The sequence below is a fragment of the Bombus vancouverensis genome, chromosome 7 (genome assembly GCF_051014615.1).
Source record: "Bombus vancouverensis nearcticus chromosome 7, iyBomVanc1_principal, whole genome shotgun sequence".
Lineage (NCBI taxonomy): Eukaryota > Metazoa > Arthropoda > Insecta > Hymenoptera > Apidae > Bombus > Bombus vancouverensis.
Genome location: NC_134917.1, coordinates 15,719,191 through 15,733,978, shown reverse-complemented (window position 1 = coordinate 15,733,978; position 14,788 = coordinate 15,719,191). Strand labels below are relative to the sequence as shown.

Here is a 14,788-nt window from a genome sequence, read left to right as displayed (position 1 = left end):
ATACGCCGCGACGTGTATCCCCGACGGTGGCGGAGGTGTGCGGCGTACGGTCGATGTGAGGCGGAGGCGTCAGGCTTAAGGCCTTAAAGCCCGTGCAAAAAGGTCGTAAAACAAAGGAAGGCCCTATTTAATAAGATTACCGCGTCTCGAGGAGATTGTGTTGCCCGACTCTTGAGTATCGGATAACGTAAGCTACCTAAGGGGCAACGTTATGCGAGCAAAGAAAGAGGACGTTGGAGGTGGAGGGTGACAGGACGGAACCAGCGTGAATACTTAATCGTCCTATTTTAAACATCGCATTAGCGTCGTTCTCTCGACGACGAATTCTTTGCTCCGTCGCGGTTTACCGCATGGCAAGAGAAAAAATAAAAAGAAAAAAGAAAGATGAAAAAAGAGAAAAGAAATCGGTCTGTGCCCCTAGTTGCGTAACAACGGTTCGGCGGGAATTGTAGGGACGAGGCCGACTTTAAACTTAAACGATCAGAATCTCCGCGTTTTAAATCGCGACAAAGCCACCTCAGAGCCGCGCTCAAGGATGAACACCGAGCTAGTTCAAGGTATTTACGCGAAAATAAAGTCTCGTAACGATATAATGCGTAACGTTGGAAACCATGATAAAACCGACGGATATTGAAGTGGAAGAAAGAGAGGGATAAAGAGAGGGAGAACGAACGTATTTCTTGCCGACGCGCACGGTCCGCCGCAAATTGCGAGATGAAACACGGGAAGGGATACCGAGTAGGTATAAGTAAAGAATAAAGAGCAAAGATGGAAGAACGGTGAAGTATTCAACAGAATTGTAGCGCGTAGAACGTTACATTATATTCTTGATCGTATATTCTGCTACGTAGCTGAAAAACTCTTCCAAGCCAGCGATATAAGCGGCTTTTCTCTTTGCCATGTTTCGCCTCGACGTCCCTCGACCGTGGCTGTTAGGTCCTCCCTCTCTCTTTTTTTTTTTTTTTTGTTTGGTGCCTCTCCCGCTCGTCTCTCTCTCTCTCTCTCTCTCTCTCTCTCACCCTTGTCTTTCCCCCTTGGCTGAATTAACGTACGACTTCCGGCCGCGAATTGTCTCGTACGAGCAGCGCATAATCTCCGAACGAGGCTGCTCCTTTGTTAGTTCGTCTTTAGACGGAACGGTAACGCGAGTAAAATAAACTCCGAGCGGAGAAATTTTTTAGGAGCTTTTAAAAACCATTCGCGCATCGAGGCGTAATAAAAGAATTTTTTTCCACGAAATCACCACCATCTCCTCGAGGCAGCTTCAACCCTCTCTTAGCCGTTTAGTTGAGTCGCGAAAGGGTATATTGCTCCGCAAGATTGGAGCGCAAGGTGGCAGAGGAACGCAGCGCCGCGTAGCGAACGTTCGCTTACAAATAGCGCGCGTCACGCGGCCCCTGCGCATCCTGGCAAATTAAAAGGACACCAAGGCAGCTTCGTTACCAGTTGGCGCGGCGTGCCGCGTCTCCGACGCGGATAAGTGAAACTATTTACGACCACCCTGGAAACAAACAATCGGCAAGCAACGAGTTAATAGGCGCGTTGATCACGCGAAACAAGATTTTCGATCAACGGTTTTATCGCGCAGCTGAATCGCCGTGCCGGCCCGTTTCTTCAAGCCGAGATTGAGCCAATTAAAAAGAATCTTCGGCAACGTTGCAACCGAGAATGCAACGCAGGTTGCGAGAGAAATCTTTGAGAAGCCTTGCCGTCACACATTGTCGCAGTTTTATCCAAATGATGGAAGCCGATGTTTTTTCAAAGGCAACGGCGGCTGGACACGCTTAATGGCTACGTCAAGACCGCGTAGCAACATTTTTGGCCAATGTTTTATCGCTTCGAGATAATCCCTTTTGGCCTTCACGCTTTAATTCATCCCGCGACCGGTAAGAGCGGTCTGGGCTGCTAATGGCGGTTCGAATAAAAGTGAAACTGCAACCGGATCAACGGAGGCGACACACGTTGTTGCTGGCCCCGGTCCCGATACATCTCGGATGCATTAAGCTTGTCTTACCTGGCGCGCAGGTCTGTCGCGAACGACCGATTAATCCGGGGATAAGAATTCTCCCGGTATAAATGGATTGAGAACCGATGCGCGCGAGCGGGCAAACGCACGCTCACTCCCCCGTTCCCTTGGCTTTGCCCCGTTCGTTCAGCCGCGTATCTACCGGCCGTGGGAGCTTAGATTTTGCATACCGAAGGGTAACCAATGGGATTAAACCGCAGAAACCTTTAAGTGCATGCCATTCCGCCGCTCCGCGTGAAATCCATGCGATATTATTTCGGGAATTTATGGAAATACCAGCCCTTGGCTCCGATTCCTTAGTTTTTGCCGATGATAAAACGACCGGATGCGCGGCCCCGTTCCGGATAAAACTACCTTTCGTGGATGGAATGATCGTTCCTAACGTCCCTCTCCCGTAATCGTGTTTCGCTTTGCAACATCGAACTTGGTGTTCTACGATTTCAAAAATATAGGGCAGTCGCGTCGCGTATAACGCGTTATGCATTCGTACGATGATAGAAACGTTTCTAACGTTTTTGTGCTACGCGATTAAAGTGAAAACGAAAGAACATAAAAATTCTGAAGCTGAAGAATTTGTCTTTTCACCTTAAGATATTCTATACGTGAGCGAAGAAGATGAAAATAAAAACGTCTGTTATACGAGGAACCTATCTCTAGCGTTATAGGTGGTCCTATCGCATACAGAATATATATTATCCATACCGGTATTTAGTGTAGCCAGTGAAAGATAGATATATAGAGAGAAACTAAATCCTCGATTAAAGATCGTTGGTGTTGTTCCACGAGCTGTCTATTCCTCTCTCTAACGTCCGATCTTCGTCGTCGGAGACTGGTCTTACATCCGCGCGAGGAAGGACTTCGCTATCTCGCAATAACGCGTAACTGATAGGATTAAGATCGGCCGATGGTCTCGGTCCGGTGAGTTTAGATCGGGTTCCTGCGCGGATCGAAGCTTGTAATTACTCGGAGAAAAACTATTCGCTTGATGTATCATTCGGCTGTTGCTCTCGTGAGCGATCGCCTCTCATTAGCATAACCAACGGAGTCGAGTCGCCTTTTGAAATCGGAATATTTCTACGCGACGATCGTACGCGACAGGGTAGCACGAGTCGAGACGCGACAGGGTAGCACGAGTCGAGACGCGGCGAAGAAGAGGACGAGAACGAGGACGGGGAGACGAGACCGAAACTCCTGATAATCCCGTGGGACGCGGAAAGCGTTCGAGGGGAAAAGCGAGTTCTCCGCGCGACGAAGCACGAGAGACGGTTGATCCTTTATTTAGGTGTTGCCGCGTATTGCTATAACGCGTTTCACGGAAGCTCGGTTAGCTCGGTTAGCTCGATTAGGTCCGCGCGCATCTTCGCGTTGGCGAACGATTCCAAGTGCGGTCTCGTAACGATTGGAAACGTCGAAATTATCGATACACTCACGGCTACGTCGCGACGATAAAGAATCGCAGATTAACGAGCGCGCCATTGTAAAATAACACGAAGAAGTTTACGTCGAGGTTTGATAAACGATCGCGCGATAAAATGTAAAACTGGGAATTTATGCCCTGCTTTCTGCGAGCTTTCGATTTTTCGGGGATTATTACGGTTGATTTATAAGGGCTTCGTAGGAAGTCGCGCTTTTATATCGCGGCCAGCGAGGAGAGGTGGAATTGTAAATTTAATTCGGCCCCGATAAGCAATTAAAGACAGGATGTGGTTTCTCATTTTTTAACGTCGCGGTAAATAACCTTTGTTTTCGAGGATTCTCCAATACTGAATTCTTTCGGCGTCGTTTCTCTTCTATTGTGCTCTCGCCGGATACCGTTCATTGACGGCTTCTTCATCAATTAGTAATTAATCAATTATTTCAGACGCATAGCGCAATAAGATTACATTAAATCCGCGGTGCATCGAAGACTGCCATATTCATGGAATTTCCAATCCTTCGTGACCTTTTCTGTAGAAAACGGTAATTAAGGTTAATTCTGTGATTAGAAATAGCCAGGTCGTCGACCGACTGTCGGGTGGACTTTTTTAAATTATAACTTGATTCTCTATCGGTACAAAAAACCAACTCTGTAGGCAGGTGTGTTGTAATTCATGCTTTTTAGACTACCAATTTATATAGGGAAGACCATTCGATTTAAAAGTAATTTGCTACTTGTCTACGACAAGGATTCTCTATTTCACGATAATTTGCCTTTCTGTCTTTGAAAAGTTATTCCATCTTTTATTTCCTGCGTTACTTTTTACTTTCCTCCCCAAAACTTTTCCTTCTCGGAATCATATAACACCAAAGGCTCGCCGTAACCGCACACCCGATGGATAACGACGTCGTTTTTAATAAATCGGCTCGTTACTCGCAATAAGGCCCCCTTCTACCGAGCCAATGATCGTTTCATTTACTTAAAGACCTGCTCGATACTCGGCGGAGAACGACGTAACAGGGGAAACAAGACGAACCGAATTCCCCCCAAAAAGTAGGTAGGATACGACAGACTGAAATATACTTATCGGGTATAAGTGAAAATGCGGGCACGCAAGTAAATTGGCAATCTGATTTTACAGGGTCCCATGATTTTTACGATCGACCGGCTAGAACCGAGCCACGATACGAAAACAGAGGACCTCACACGTGCTTCGCGTATATAGCAGGCGTGTCCGAGTGTTTACGCGCGACTATCGCCACCTCGATTCGAATGTGAATATACGTTGAGCGGGGTGAGATGGAAACCGTCTTAAATACGTCGTATTCACGTCCATCCTGATGAAGCGACCGCTTCGTATCCGCTCGCGAACGCCTGCCTATGCTCTCGTGTGTTCGTACGTGCGTGTGTGAATCACGCGAGATGAAAATTTATCATGAGGTATTTATCATCTTAGAGGCGATGCGTTTAGGCGGCTGAGTCGACCAGACTCTGGCCACTGGACTCTTGCTTTTCTACCGGCGATTATTTATGTCTACTCGTACGGCCGTTCGAACGTAGTCGTGAAAGGATTACGCAGGGGAATTAAGGTCAACGGCGTCGTTTTCGATGACTAGCAACCGTGTGCTCGCGATTAAGATCAAGGTTAATATCCTACCGTGTCGGTGTGTTCGAGATGTTTCGAGGAGCCGGAAATGGAGGTTCGAAGTCTGCGACGCGACGTTTCGAAAGCGCGATACGTCTGCCGCGGAATCAGCCTGTTTTTGCAGCACATGATTGAACGCGGCGGTTATAGCTGTCCGAATGAACGATGGCAGCTGTGAACGCGATTCAGATTAAGGAAATCGAGTGGCGATTCCTGGCGATCGCGCGGCTGATTTCCCTGTCTGGAATACGCAAACCGTTTCGATACTGTACGGAGGAAGAATTTAGGAAAAATCGGATCATATAATAGAAAGGATGATAGATTTTGTTACGCTATTCGATTGTTTCTACTACTACTTTTACGTTTTACTCTATTTGCAGTCAAGCGAGAGATACGACTTGTCCCAGATGTTCCTGTACGATTTAACGAAAAAATAAATAAATAAAATAAAATAAAAAGAGAAAAAGAAAATAGAAAAAGGTATAAACGGAGCAGTGTATGATTTAAAGCTCGAAAGTTGAATGGAAAATATAGCGGTGGAGAATAAACTCGACGATCATTCGATAGTCGATACATACTATATATATATTATGTATACGCAAGAACCGAAGTAACGTTTCGCGTTTAGTTTTCCGCAACTTGAAACTGAACTAAAGCCGCAAGCACGATTTCGTAACTATACGCGTACAACTCGTGAACGCATTAATTAAACCGATACGTTTCAAGACTGGTCTTTGATTAATCACGCCACATTCCATCCGTTCTATTGAGAAAGCCGCTGAATAATCTCCCTGGCAAGTAAGACACACTCGTGGCCCGCTGGAAACACAATAGGATAGCTGAATCTGGTATCGATGATCGATAGCTTCGGATGATATCCTCGTGGTCCCTTCGTAAAAAGGAATCGGAGAACCGACACGACGCCCACACGAGGCATGCGCGCCTTTATTCAACAACGTGCCGATTTTAAACGTATTACGAATATCGATCCTCTGCCGAATCGACTTCAATGAATACTCGTTAATTCTACGTGTCTTTCAGATTTTATTTCACTTTTTGTCATTCGTTACTGCGATTCGCTCGCAAAGGTATGTATAAAAATTCAGTTCGTGATCGAACGAGGAAAGCATTCGAATTAGGTGGAAATTAGCATGATTTAATTAGGTAACGTTGTTGCAATCTCGAGAACGCACGTGTACGTATGCACCGGTGTAGGATTGAACCGCGCGAGTTTCAAACCTCAATGTATTTAGATATGCATGGTCTACATCGTCAAATTGCTTATTAATCAGGTCACGCTTACGCGACGGCTTCGTGTGGTTAAGCAATACGCTTTTCATTATCTTCGCGCCGCATGAAACCGTTTAACCGGCGGAATCACTCGCTGAGATCACTCGTTGGATTATTCCAAATTGCGCAATCTGTAATTAGTTTTTGAGCAGATTAGCTCTCTCATTAATTTTAAGAGGATAATACTTCGTATCTTTTATCTTTTCCAATCTCCTTACAATTCTAATCTTTATTTCAAACTTCGAGAATAATTTTTCCTACTCGAATTCATAGATTCAACAAAATGCTTCGCTCTTCACGGAACAATAAATACGTCGTTATCGTGATTTTGTGTGTGTGTGTGTGTGTGTTAGTCATCGAAACGCGTGCACGGGATCGTAATTAACGCGATCCAATCAGGAAATTCGCGCAAAAATCGTTGCCCCCAAGCGACGATCCGCAAAAAAATCCGATCGACGACGATGATTGTGCTCCCCTCTCCCGTATACGGCAATCGGGCTCACGGTTGATGATCCCAGCGTTCGACGATGATTTACACCGAAATGCAGAGTCACGCCAGTAACGCCGGTAGCACGATGGAACGTTAATACACTGCAAGTAGTCGAGGCACCAGTTTGTGATGTATACGTTCGATTGTATTCCGACCCTATCGTACTTGTCGGTATTATTATTTTATTCGCGTTTTTAGAACCACGCTTTTTTGCGGTATTTTAATTCTACGGTAATAATCTTCAACTATCAAGGGGTGGTGCTTTACACTTTCGCATATAAGCATTAGGGATCCTTCTGATTTCATATAAAATGTTAATTGTATTACCATAAGTTATCAAAGAAACGATTAATCGACCATGATTTTGCGTTCGTATAAGATAACGACGTAAGAATTTTTCTGATTCTATTTGTACGAGTTGCAAGAGAAACACGTCGCAATTGAGGTTCCTTGACCCGAATTTCATTGAATCTCATTTTGTCCGGAATAAATGCAAAGCTAGATTATTTAAGAAAGAACACGATAGAGGTATTGATAAACGATTGCCTGAAATCGTATGCTACTTTAAGACATAGAACGGACAAATTATTTATTTACGATTAAGGTTCTATAGGATTCTTCCAAGTCTCTATCTATCTTTCTCAAGTTTCAAAAATAATTCCTACTTTCATCGTTTCTAAGGTAACCTCGTTTTCTGCAAGTGTTCTAATACTTACGAACACGAATGTACGTTTTGTCTTCTTAAATGTTTTACTGCACTTTTTAAGTCACGAACGATCGACGAAGGTGAGAATCATCGGAATAAAATTTCTCAAACACCCTTTTCCAAGAAGATTCGTGTTATTACACTGTTTCAACTTGTAACGACGATCGAGGCTAACCGCCATCTCTCTCGTAATGACATAAAATTCCATGGAAGAAGACGTTCGTGAAGTAGCATGGTTCGACAGTTTTCGTCCTTTCTTTTTTTCCGCGAAGAAATTGCAATCGAAGTTCGACCGGTCTACGTTCCATACAGCGAATCGAATTAGTCCTGGTAAATTATTGGCGTGTAGCTCGATAACCGTGGCACACGATGGAACGAGAGGCTCGCGCGGACTATACTTAAACGACAATTTGGTGCCGGCCCCGGCGAGCCGGCGTTTAACCGATGTATTTTAATTTCCATCGATTTCGCGCGCTAAATCGCCACTTACATTAGTCGAGGGCACCGATTACCTTTATCGCGTCGGCCCTTTAAGCCGCTCGTACAGACCGCGGCCGCTTAACGACGACTTTCGACACCAGGTCCGAGCGGAGTCGCGCGATTAGTACGTTCCAATTTTCACGCGAACCACAAACTCGCCACTAGTGGTTGCGAACATTTAGATGGAATCGCGCCGCGTCTACAAAATTAATCTTTGTTTTGTTGCGTGCGATGGGCACGCGATACCACGAAAAGATCGCGTTAACGGCAGCATCGATCGAAGATTTCGTGAAAACGTAAACGCAAGTTAAAAAGAAAAATTGAAACATGAGATATATACATTTTGAACAGTCGTCGTTGAAAGTCGAAGTGGAAGTCGAAGTGGAGAACCAGTAACGCGACTTTCGACTTCGACAGAACGTTAACTGATCCTTTTGCTCTGCTTTATGACACTCGTTCGTATTTTGTCTCTACGCTTTATCTTAATTCCTTCGGTCCACCTTTCGAGGGAAGGCATTTAGACTGGCACGAAAATATCGCTCCTCCGGCTTGTCGCTGATATCCGAAAGCTTTGGAAGAGGGGCGTGTGTCCGCTTAAAAGCAGTTCCCAAAGAATCATTACTTGGACGAGGCGGCTTTGTACTGGCTTGTCGTGCTAAGTTCATACTTTATGTACGCAAAGTAGAAATTATTGTCCGAAACTTATTCAAATACATCGAGATAAGAGGGACAACCGGTTCGTCAGGATCAGCGTAGGGGTTAAGCTACAATGTATCGCACGCGGGAGGAACCCAACAGGCCAGGACACTGCGTTTTTAAACCGGAATTATTCGTAACAAAGTTACGTGCCGCGGTCTCCGCGGAATCTCCGCCCGAAATGCCTGTTCCACGAATGGAACACGTGCGGTGAACGTTACTGTCTACCTGGATCGAAATACGATGACAGCGAGACCGAAAGCCTGGGAAATAAACGCTCGGATAAACAAAGAATGCTGCCCTTCCAAACGACAGAAACTCTTGCTACTTTTAGTATTGCCACAAAATTCTTCCGCTCGACTAGTGCAAACGATTATCGTTTTATTTTACGGGTCAAAGGATACCATTCGTAACTAAATCACCTGTACTCAAGTTGCGGATCTCTGAATTATTGCTACGCTAATCTTACAAGATTAAACTAACAAGTATAGTTATGAGTAAAAAGATCGATACATATTCCCCGCATTTTCTTTCATCACGTTTGTTACCAGAGTCGCGTATCTACATAATATGTGTAACGCTTTAAGATTAATTCAACTTTACAGCAGCTATAAACAGTATTTGCATATCATCGTATTTATCATAGAATTTACATACTAACTGAGTATAAGTTTATTAAATAATATTAAATAGAGATTAGATTATAACTGATGTTCTTAGTTAAAAAAAATCTCAGGCAGTTTATCGCTTAAAATAAAAGTGTGTTATATCGTTAAATATATTGATCAGAAGTACAAAAAACAGATTATATAATCCGTGATGGATATTTTACTTTAGTTCACTATAGTAACAAAGGTGTTAATACGACAACGATGTAGCCGCACTACAAATTCTGCTCTTAACAAGCCTGGTGCCGTAAAAAATAGCGCGAACATCAAACACACGAGGGTGACATAATATTCCCATTTCTCACGGTTGACGCGATAATCGCGGGGGGGGGGGTGGCATCGTCTTCGTGGAAATATACGGAACAACGAAGAATTAACACCATGTGCCGCAAGGACCTACCCCAATCCGTGATTTTTACGGCTCATCGGGGGTTGCCGTGTATAGAAACACGTAGCCAGCGAATAGAGACATTTGTTAACGCGGATCTCAGCCCGCATATTGCACCCTCCTGCTTGCCACCCCTCTTGCGACGTTCTACCGGACCCTCTTGATTTATTGTCCCGATTGTCATTACTGGGAAGCCCGGTGTCGGACCAAATGCGGTCTGCGCCGCGTCTGCATTAACATGTTACATACCGATCCGGCGTGCAAACAAACTTTTGTCAGGATTACGCATCGATGATTCTGTCCTATCGACGATATATGTGTGTATATACGGGTGTCGTGACACCAGCCTCGAAGTTAATTGCACGGCTTACCGGTTTCCCGCTCGTTTCGCCGTGGATCCTGGGAAAAAATGTGAATTCGTGGGACCAGTAGCTTTTGATTTGTGTAAATTGATTTGTCGGGCATATTTCTGAATAGGGGAGACTGAATGGCGTTGTTGGCATTGTTGAAAGGAAGGCTATTCGTATTCCATTTGTTGGAAATAAATAGAGAAGAATATCAGTGAAAATTTCTTTCGCGTTTACGATTCCCTGTTTCGTCGAAAAACGTTGGTTCAGTATCGGTAGGATGATGAGAATGCTTATTATTTTAGATAGCATATGTAATTTAAATAGAAACCGCGAGATCTCGTGAGATTTTCCGACAATCGTTTAAGTGGATTACCATTGTTGCGAGGTTTTCGATCGTGGCAAATACACGTCAAAGGAAATCTCGCGAAGAAGAGGGTTATTAAATTGCGCTTAATGCGTGCCCGGGTATAGAGCAGATAAACCGGAAAGCGGAAAAGGGCGCGCTGGTAATCTGCGCAAGTATAAACGAAGGATTTAACGCGGTACGTTTCAGGGATTCCGGACGCTCGTAGCGTTTTGAATTCAACTTTCAGCCACGCTGGAAACAGAGCACGGATCCTGGGTCTCTTTGCGATCAATCACGAGATAACCGAGGAAAAGGGAAGCTATTAAACCGGCAGGAGATTTAGGTTCTTGAATGAAGCGCAAGAATACCGAATAATCCCGCGCCTCGTCTTTTCCTCACGAATGAAATCGCTGCAAAATTGCGAGCAACGCGTTTTACTCTTCCAATAAGAATTCCTGTAAGATGCCACCATTAATATTCTTTGAATTTGTCGAGCATTAACAACGTTTTAAAAATACCAGCCATTTTATAAGAACGAATAAACGAAAAAGTATGAAATAAATTGCGACACGATTGACGCCTGCTTTCATACATTTTAAGAATTCTTGCCAGTAAAATCAAGTCGAACTCTTCGTTCTTCGTTTTCTAACGCTTTTACAGAATGTAGAACGAACTCGATAGAACGGTCGATCGTTTTTTCTTCGAAGCAGGATTCTCTCGCATACCTAATTCTAACAATATTACTAGTGAAATTTTCGCAAGTTACAAGTTATCGGTATTAATAGATTCTCTTGTGTTATTATAAGAAGTTTGATAAGAAACACGTTATTTAGGGTATCCTACTCTACGTAAAAGGATAGAATCGCAAGATAGAATTTTATAGCTTACCAATTTCTAATCTGTCAATTTACTAAAATTACTAGTTGATAAATTATCGTTCAAGAGGTACAGAGGTATAAAGTATAGATCACGATTTTTCCTCGAAGAAGCTTCGTAAAGGGAACACACAAGACGTCAGTCGCAGCGTGTATGTTTTACGTGGTCCGTGGTTCACGGTTTCTTGCATGTAGCGTTACGCGCCTCTTCTTTCAGCCTCCGCTTTATTTATACTGACGAGAACACTGTATCGGTAAACGAGCGACGCGACGCACACTCCAACTTATGCGCATCCGTTACATATTTTAGCGCAGCAACGATGTTCCTTTCTTTTATCACGTAATGATTAATCGAACCAGAAGTCGCGTCCTAAAAATATCGAGTCGCAGTCGAGAACGTTCCCAGACCGCGAAAAAATTTCTCGCCCCCTCCGCTCGTTTATTTCCGAGAACGACTTCCTCGACGCGAAGAACCGACCGTTTGTCACCGATGTTTCTTCGAGTCTCGTCTGCTTCGAAAGACGCTGCTTAATTAATTGGCATGTGACTATATTAATTACGATCCTCCTCCTTCCGGTTCGCTTATTTTTAAGTTTAAACCGCGTTTTATAATGAATGTAGAAGAACCGTACACGGGACAACGTCAAAGTTGATAGAGTCCTATTTCAATATGTAAAGGTTTAACCCTCGTCTGATGTAGCGTGGATCAAATCGCTGACAGATATAACAGATGTGTTTTCTCTGCTGCATACGTTTTTCATTTTTTCACAGATAAAGTACAATGCAAGATTAATTGTTGGCCGAGCTGTTTGCCAATTAATTCGTTATTTATTACTTCAGAACAGTCGAGGATTAAGGTTTCGTCATAGAGGGAAAGGTGGGATATGTTGAACAGAGTTGTGAAATTTGTGCTGAAAGATACACTGTCGGTCGTAAGTGTCGGAACATCTGCTAATAGTTGGTAGAAATTACGAAATGTACAATTATAAATCTGTTACATCGTTCACGTCACGTACGATGTGAAATACGAAATAAAGAAAAATTTGTTGGTTTTCCAAACGGTATATTAACGCTTGTGGCTGGCAATGTAATTTCGTTGTAACGATGCTTGAGATAATTAGTAGACACGTCGCAGTACGATGTAAGCGCTTCTTGCGTGAATCGTGCAAGTAACAATCGCGAGAAGTATCGTTCAATATTTCCGCTCGAACATCGCGCGCTACATAATGTAATTAATCAAAGCCGGTTCGTTCGATCGATACCGAAGGGACTGTGTTCACTACGAAAGGTAGCTAGTAAGTATGACGAGGGGGAGAAAACATCCCTCGGCTGCGATAAACCGAAGCCTTGTTGCGTAGTTCGTAACAACGCCCGGCAGGACAATAAACGCGCGCGTTTACACGTGTACACGCACACTAAGAAAAGCAACGTGACTTAAGAACACGGCTGTTTAAGTGGCTCTCGTCTTTCGCCTGAAATCACAGCGTTGTTGCAAGGTGCGCGAATTTCACTCGCTTGTCGTTGAAACGGAGGAACTTCATGGATAATTCAACGAGCAGGAGCTCGCGTTATTTTCATCTCGTTAGCCAATACGGGTGACCTAATATGTATGTTGCGAATAAAACTCCTCTCGGTGGAATATTATGTCAACAATATTTTCTAATTATCGAAGAATATCGGACATTTCGCGAAACAAAATTCGCGGAAAATACGGTAATATGATAAACTAATAGCCCAAAATATGTACACTAAATATTCGTTTGTAGCGTGTCATACGTGTCGCGCGGGACAGTTGAAATCTTTCGTTTATTTCTTCCTTGTAAAGTTTAAAATTGGAGTAATTTTTAAATATAAGTGTTTTTTAATGAAACAACGACGAAGGGTTGTCGAATATTAAAAACGCGAAAGAATTTGAAACACTCGCGAATCGAGACGTTGTCCCACGAATCGAAACGAAAGAAGTTCGAACTTCGATCATTCACCATGACCATCGATGGCGAAGTTGGCGTCTTAATTGACGAGATATCGAGGCTGTTCGCTTCCTGCAGACGTTACAAAGTTCCTTACGATCGACGCGAAGCACCGGCGACGATTATACCCGCGAAATTGGCCGCATAGAATTGGCACGTCGCCACGCAGATGTTCGACCCTCGTTTACGATTGTGCCGCGTAAACGAAAGTATCCTTAACAGGCTTCCATCGTCTCGTGGTATTCAAACCACAGTCTATGGATATTTTCCACGATCCAACGAGTGTCAGTTTCCACGTATCGCCTTTACGATCATCGAAGATTGCGCCTCCTTACCGGAGTTTGCTTTCCAGCTGAATCATCGGGAAAGTGGAACGGTCGTTTTCTTTTTACGAAGTACGCCGCTGTGTGTTTTATTTAGCTTGACACTTCGAATGTGTTGGCCGAGAGGAATTGTATTTTTCCGTGGATCTTTTTAAATAGCGGTACTTTCTCCGTCGGTCGTTTCAATCCACTGAATTTATCACGGATCAACATATGTCGCGTAGCTTTCTAAGCATAAGCTCCTCAGGAAGCAATTCAGTAAATATACGGGACATTTCTTCGGTCCCTTCGTATGGAATTCAGATCAATTCTCGTGGATGATTTACGAATATCTCTGTCCTAACACAATTAAGATAAAAAAGTAGAATATCTCTGAAAGAGAGGAATTTCCGAGAGCCATATGTTCGCCTTAAATATAAACGCGAATTAAGTACGACGGCGAGGAATGATATCACGGGCGACAACGAGAGAGATTGAATTCCGCGACGTGGTCAAACACGAGGAAGAAGAAGAGAAGGTTTCGGTACCTGCTCGATATCGCCGATCCACTTTCCATTATCGCGAAATACGCGAAAGCTAAATTACTGGGACGCGTAGTAGTAAGCTTCCCCTTGCAGTTTCTCCTCTCGTTTCATCCCGCGGCTCTTAAGTATGCCGATACAAAAGGGTCGGCATGGGCCAAATAAATCTGCCGCGCGATCGACCAACCCGACTCTCTTCCGCGCGAGCGGAAGGGCGCGTTGCCCGCACGTTTGGGCCTCGACTGGAATCGGTGAATGGTAAAACGGTCGAACTGCAACTTCATTAGCCGTAACTTTACGCTCATCGTAATTCCACGGTATCTTTCTTCGCGAAAAGAGAAGACGGTACGCGTTTGGAAGGGGAAACACGAAGAATAGGAGATGGAAGAATTGGCAAAGAGGGTAAAAAAGAAGGATGAAGGAGTCATTCGCCATTTTCACCTGTACCACCATCACTGTGCGTCCGTTACGTCCGCGTTTCGTACCAGCGTGGGCTACGTGGCCCGAAGAAGCGAGCGGAGATTTGACAAAAGAATGGACAGGTACATGTACGAACGTACGACGGCGGTGAAGGAGAAGGTGAACGCGGGGAAAAAG

General features: G+C 44.2%; 1 long non-coding RNA gene across 1 annotated transcript in view; it reads right to left on the bottom strand.

The window, feature by feature from the left end:
• LOC143302907 (uncharacterized) overlaps positions 1-14,788 on the bottom strand; it is a 55,066-nt gene that overhangs the window by 39,735 nt on the left and 543 nt on the right. The window lies entirely within an intron of this gene.